Source organism: Saccopteryx leptura, chromosome 4 (assembly GCF_036850995.1).
Source record: "Saccopteryx leptura isolate mSacLep1 chromosome 4, mSacLep1_pri_phased_curated, whole genome shotgun sequence".
Classification (NCBI taxonomy): Eukaryota; Metazoa; Chordata; class Mammalia; order Chiroptera; family Emballonuridae; genus Saccopteryx; species Saccopteryx leptura.
The window spans coordinates 23,408,643-23,415,812 of NC_089506.1; positions in this window are offsets into that span (position 1 = coordinate 23,408,643).

The following is a 7,170-nucleotide window of genomic DNA, read 5'->3' on the forward strand; positions in this document are numbered from 1 at the left end:
AAATGAAGTCTATCTTAAAATTGAGAACTTGGGATAAGAAAAAGCAGGTCTATTTGTCCCTCTTGCTCACATTCATAATGTCCCAATTTGTAGGCTCCACGAAGATGGTAACTAAGTCATCTTTTTCTCAGACCCTCGCTATTGGGAGGGGATATACCCCACTGTGAACATAAGACTAATGTAACTATAAAACTGGCATCTAAATTTAAATGCCATGCCTTCCACCTCTAACAAAATTACAAATTAAAGGAACTTGGAAAATGAAAGTGGCCTTGGCCGTTGGCTCAGCAGTAGAGCATCAGCTCAGAGTGTGGGTATCCCAGTTTTGGTTCCCACCCAGGTCACACAGGAGAAGCACCCATCTGCTTCTCCACCCCTCCCCCTCCCCCATCGCCCCAACCTGCTCATCCTACAGCCATGGCTCATTCAAGCAAGTTGGCCCCAGGTACTGAAGATGAATCCATGGCCTCACCTTAGGTACTAAAATAGCTTGGTTGCTGAGCAACAGAGCAGCAGCCCCAGATGAGCAGAGCAACGCCCAGTAGGAGGTTTGCCGGGTAGATTCCCAGCTGGGGCACATGTGGGAGTCTGTCTCTCTGCCTCCCTGGCTCAAAAATCCCAGTTAATCTTACCTAGGTTTCAAACTCACTAGACCCGATGTTTGCCTACCTGTTGGACCTACTTTTATAAGACAAACATGCAACGTACTGCTGTCATCTCTGAGGTTCCTCGAACCACAGCACCCATGGCATGTGCACCCTGAGTTGTGCAGCATAAAGAACACTCCTAAGAATAAAGAAGACAGGCTAACACCCCTGATTCTATCTCAATACAGGATTCTTGGTGTCTGTGTCAGGGTGATACAGAGGAATCAAGCAGGTATTTCCGAGCGCTCTGAGCAAGGCATGGTGAGCGCTGGGAACATGCACACTGCCCACTGCATTCCTATCACCAGGCCGTCCAACTGTTCTGTGAAAAGAGCATCCTTCCCCAATTCTAGGAGTGTTGGCGCATAGCTGGTCTTCCTCAACTCTTAATCCACTCTATCACATCCTCCCGACATCAATTTTACAGTCTTAGAGGGCAGGAGAATACTTGTCACTAGTGATGTGTTATCTGAAATACCAGTCCTCAAAGCACTTACACTAAAACTAAGGACTGTGATACTGAAAACCATATGCAACTGCTAATTGAGTAAGACCCCCCCCCCAACTGGAAACTTTTAAAACTGCCACAATAAAGCTATCTGTCACTGCTGAACTCAAATAGTATTGACTCTTCCCTAAACTGACCTGGCTCTATAACAACTCCAAGTCCCCAAAATGCCAGTATGTCCTGAAAATTCATCCTTGTTTTATCTTTCTTCACAGCTAGCTCTCCAGTGACATCCATGGGTTCAATTTTACCAGGATTTCCAGAGTACCCACCACATTGACTCCTGCTTTATACGGGAGAGGGGAAAGGCCCTGTTCCTACAAACCATAACATACTATGCTCATAAATAAAGACAACAGTGAAGCCTTCCACACTCCATTGCTTACACACGTCATCGCACATAAAATCCAGGTGGAACCTTGACCGTGCTAATGAACACGGAATCAGAAGCTTTAGGCCAGGTGATGGAGACTTGACTGGGGTGGTAAACACACAACACCGTGTATAGATGATGTTGATAGAACTGCACCTGAAACCTGTGGTTTTCTTAACCAGTGTCACCCAATAAAATCAATGAAAAGGATGGGAAAAAAAGAAACTTAGGCCAAAGGCTTAAATTCAACGCAAACCTGCCTTCTGAGCAAAAAGGCATTCCTAAACTGAATGAGCAATGATGCTCCAGTTAATCTATTTACTTGGACAGAAGAGCACTTTCCCCTAAACTAGAAAGCAGGGCTTGGGAACGAGAGGCTGCACAAGAAAGCCTAAGCTCTTACAGTCGTCCCGGGCAAGACGCCCTGCTCTTGGGTGTCTATGGAGCCCCCTGCCAAATTCGGTCTACGGTTTCCTCAGTTCTCTGCGGGGTACCCTTCTGTTTTTCACTTATCTTAAGGTAAGTTTGGACCAAATGTCGTCTTAGGTATGACTCCTGCAGAATTCTGGGTGGTTGAAATTCACTGGGTTCTCACAGGGTCTAGAAACCACATGGTTTGAGTCACAGGAATGTGCCGGCCCGGTCCAAACCAGGGGAGCTGGCCGTTCCCCAGGCCTGCCGCCTCAGGGAGCCAGTGACAGCAGCCTCCCCTCTGCTGGAGGGCACTGGCCGCGGAGCCCAATCCGTCTAACAGAAATCCTTTTATGAAGCAAAATGTGCTTTTGTCTTTTAAACTATGGCCAGAATGAAGGTCTAAAGCACAATGCCAGGGTGTAGTCTACCTCCGTTTCCAAAATGCGTTCACTCTATACACGCACACGCGTACACACACACACACACACACACACACACACACACAACAGGACTGGCGCAGGTGTTCCAAGGTTCCTCTAGTCTGAGCACTGGCTTCCCGAGGGCTACCTGCCACAGAAGTCCCGGCTTTGTGGCTTTCTCAGGAGAAGCTGACAGAACACACTGGAAAGAGACAGACTGCCCTCCCTGAAGCCTCAAGGACAGCAATAAACTGACGACAGGTCACCTCCACCGACTCCACACAGCACTCGAGCCTTGCAACAGGGCAACAATGCTAGTCACGCTTGTTAAGCACAGCCATAAAACCTTAAAAGCCCAAAATCTTCCCCACAAATGAATCTTTTGCAAGTGAAAACAGTTGCTAGAGGAAACAGGACAGTGAATCTCAACTTCTCTGCCTCAGAAAACTGTCGGCTGGTAACACTTAGGGAACTGATAAATCCGAATGCCGTAGTGAGTGCCACACGCGGAATGGTTTTCCACACGGCCTCACACAGCTCGCAAAGGCAGCCGAGGGCGGCTCACCGCAGTGCCTCTGAGCATCGGAGCTGCCTCTGCGCTAATGCTGTCCCCACAGTCCCACCATCACCCGGCCACACTCACAGGACGTGACAGCAGCAGCCAAAGGTTCATCTTTTACACTTGGTCTACGTGCAACTGTATTTCTTTTAGCTATCCCCTTTTAAAGGGCTTGAATGACTGATGAATTATAGATGAAAATGCACAGACTAACCTGCTAATGCACCCAGCCATGCCTGTTTCCCCCCACACACTTTTTTTTGAGAGAGAGAGACAGATAGATACATCGAATTGCTCCTGTATGTGCCCTGACTGAGGAACTGAACCGGCAACACCGCACTCCCGGGACGACGCGCCAACCGAGTTATCTGACCAGGGCTTCACTTTTACTGATTTTTAGAGACACAGAGAAAGGAAGGGAGAGAAGGTCGGGGGAAGGGAAGCATTTGTTGTTCCGCTCAGTTGTGCACTGTCTGGTTGCTTCCTGTGTGCCCTTACCAGGGATCAAACCCACAACCTTGTTTCAGGATGACGCTCTTAATTGACTGAGCTAACAGGCCAGGGCCATTCCCACTCATTTCATTTTTTTTTTTTTCTGAAGCTAGAAACGGGGAGAGACAGTCAGACAGACTCCCGCATGCACCCGACCGGGATCCACCCGGCACGCCCACCAGGGGGCGATGCTCTGCCCACCAGGGGGCAATGCTCTGCCCCTCCGGGGCGTCGCTCTGCCGCGACCAGAGCCACTCTAGCGCCTGGGGCAGAGGCCAAGGAGCCATCCCCAGCGCCCGGGCCATCTTTGCTTCAATGGAGCCTTGGCTGCGGGAGGGGAAGAGAGAGACAGAGAGGAAGGAGAGGGGGAGGGGTGGAGAAGCAGATGGGCGCTTCTCCTGTGTGCCCTGTCCGGGAATCAAACCCGGGACTTCTGCACGCCAGGCCGACGCTCTACCACTGAGCCAACCGGCCAGGGCCAAAACTATTTTTTTTTTAATTCATTTTAGAGAGGAGAGGGAGAGACAGAGAGAGAGAGAGAGAGAGAGAGAGAGAGAGAGAGAGAGAGAGAGGAGAAACAGAGAGAGAGAAGGGGGGGAGGAGCTGGAAGCATCAACTCCCATATGTGCCTTGACCAGGCAAGCCCAGGGTTTCGAACCGGTGACCTCAGCATTTCCAGGTCGACGGTTTATCCACTGCGCCACCACAGGTCAGCCCACTCATTTCTAAACGGCCCACAGGTCCAGCAGAAAGGCGCAGAGACCAGAATACAACTGCAACCTTAACTTGAATTTCTGGTGAAGATGTTTTTAGAAAAGAACGGGTAAAGACTCTTCTTCCTTTTTATTGCAATCTTTAAACACAACCAGGCTATCACAATTTCCTACAAAGACCACACCCCTCTCACATGTCACCAGATGATCCAATCCCAGTACCTCAACAAGGGGTATCTGCAGGAATTTCTCCTCCGTGTAGGAGAAAAGGACATCAAAGCTTAACACAAGAAAATCCAAGTGAATGAAGTAAAGCTACAAAATTTGCACGTGTGACAATTTAGTAAGACATTTTATTTCTCTAAACACAAGGAAGTATCTGAGATGTTGCAAATGCATTTCAAGGTCTAACCAACTAATCAGATGGTGACAGGTGATATTCCCAAGATGACAATATAAGTTGTTCCTGGCTTTGTTCCCCTCACAAGAACAGCTAACAACTACTATGGAGGAGACACCACTGAGAGAATTCTAGAACACAGGGTGAGGCTGCAGCACTCCGTGCAGAGAGACCCAGACAGACCACAGGAGAAGGGCAGAGCAGCCGCGCCACACGGCCTGCACTCCCACGCCCGGCCCCGGCCCCGGCAGCACCACGCCGAGGTCTCCCCTCAGCCCTCAGCTCCTTACAGAGTGCCCAGAGTGGGCATCTAGCTGCCTCAGCATTGAGTCACTTCTTAGGAGCCCCCTTTTGATCTCACCCCATGATACTGCAGAGAAATTAACCACTGGGACTCTGACTGTGGCAGAGATGGGTAGAGGGGCTTACAACCAGCACCGAGTTCTTGGCAGATCAAGAACTACCTGCAGTGCCCAAGTAGTTGTGCGCAGCCTAACAACGTTCTGGTCAACAACAGCCCGCAGATTATATAACAACAGACAGTGATAGATTGTAATGGAGCTGAAAAATTCCAACTGTCTTGTGACATCAGAGACTATCACAATGTAGTGCAAAGTATGACTCACGTGTTTGTGATGAGGCTTGTGTAAACAAACCTAATGCATTAGCAGTGGCATAAATGTGTAGAGCACATACAATTATAGTAGTAAGATATGCCAGTTAGGAGTGTAAGAACACTGTTATGTTCGCACAACAAAACTGCCTAACAAAACATTCTCAGAAACTATTCCTATTGTTTTGCAGCTCATGACTAATAATCTGAACTAGCTTCTTTGCTCATGTGCAGAATCAAGCAGAAGCCACAATCCGACCAGGGAAATCAGAAGGGTGCAGGACAGCCTGATCTGGGTCCTCAAACTAAGAGATCTGCCAGCCCTGGAGCCTGGCCAGCCCTTTCCCATCCCTACCTGCTGCAGTGAGGCTCCCAGCTCCTCCTGGGCCAGAAAAGCTGGCAAGACACTTAGAAGTTGCGTAGCCCAACAATGCTCGAGCAGATCAGAGGCAAGAAGAACTGATCAACTCAACAGTATTAGATAGTTTAGATAGTAAAAGACAAGACAAAATAGCCTGACCAGACGGTGACGCACTAGATAGCGCATCGGCCTGGGACACAGAGGACCCACGGTCGAAACCCCAAGGTCGCTGGCTTGATTGCAGGAATGATCACAGGGTCGCTGGCTTGAGCGTGGGATCACAGACATGACTCTGTGGTTGCTGGCTTGCGCCCCAGGTCCCTGGCTTGGCCTGGTCAAGGCACATGAGAAATCAATCAATGAACAACTAAGGTGCTGCAATGGGGAATTGATGCTTCTCATCTCTCTCCTTTCCTGTCTGTCCCTATCTGTCCCTCTCGCTAAAAACAAAAGAAACACTACTGGGCAAAGCACCTGAATAGACATTTCTCCAAAGATATACAAATAGCCAACAGGTAATGAAAAGATGCTCAACATCGCTAATCATTAGGGAGATGCAAACCCAAACTACAATGAGCCATCCCTCATGACTGACTGTTAGAGTGGTTAGCTTCAAAAAGAAAAGAAGAAAACAAATGCTAGTAAGAATGTGGTGAAAAAGAGAACCCTGTGCACTGTTGGTGGAATATAAATGGGAACAGCCATTATGGAAAACAGTAATGAGTTTCCTCCAAAAATTAAAAGTAGAACCACCCTATGATCCAGCCATTCCACTTCTGGGAATATTTTGGAAGAAAGTAAAAACACTATGTCAAACAGATATCTGCAACTCCATGTTCACGGCAGCATTATTTATAATTGGCAAGATATGGAAACACCTATGTGTCCATCAACAGATGAATGGATTAAGATGATATACACGGCCCTGGCCGGTTGGCTCAGTGGTAGAGCGTCGGCCTGGTGTGCAGAAGTCCCGGGTTCGATTCCCAGCCAGGGCACACAGGAGAAGCGCCCATCTGCTTCTCCACCCCCCGGCCCCCTCCTTCCTCTCTGTCTCTCTCTTCCCCTCCCGCAGCCGAGGCTCTACTGGAGCAAAGATGGCCCGGGCGCTGGGGATGGCTCCTTGGCCTCTGCCCCAGGCGCTAGAGTGGCTCTGGTCGCAGAGCGTCACCCTGGTGTGTATGCCGGGTGGATCCTGGTCGGGTGCATGCGGGAGTCTGTCTGACTGTCTCTCCCCGTTTCCAGCTTCAGAAAAATACAAAAAAAAAAAAGATGATATACACAATGGAATAGTATTCAGCCATATAGGAGAAATCCTGTTTGCAACTGACAGCAGTATGCTAAGTGAAATAAGGCAGGCAGAGAAAGACAAATACTGTATGATCTCATTGACACGTGGAATCTAAAAAACAACAACAAAAAAAACTTCATTAAAAAGAGATCAGACTTGTGGCTGCCGGAGTTGGGAAGGGAAGCTAGATGAATATCATCAAAAGGTACAAATTTCCAGTTATAAGGTAAATACGTACAAGGGATACAATGTACAACATAATAACTATAACTAACACTGCTGTGTGGTATATATAAAAGTTAAGAGTAAATTCTAAGATTTCTCATCACAAACAAAACAATGTTTTGGTATCTATATGAGACGATGGACGTTAACTACAC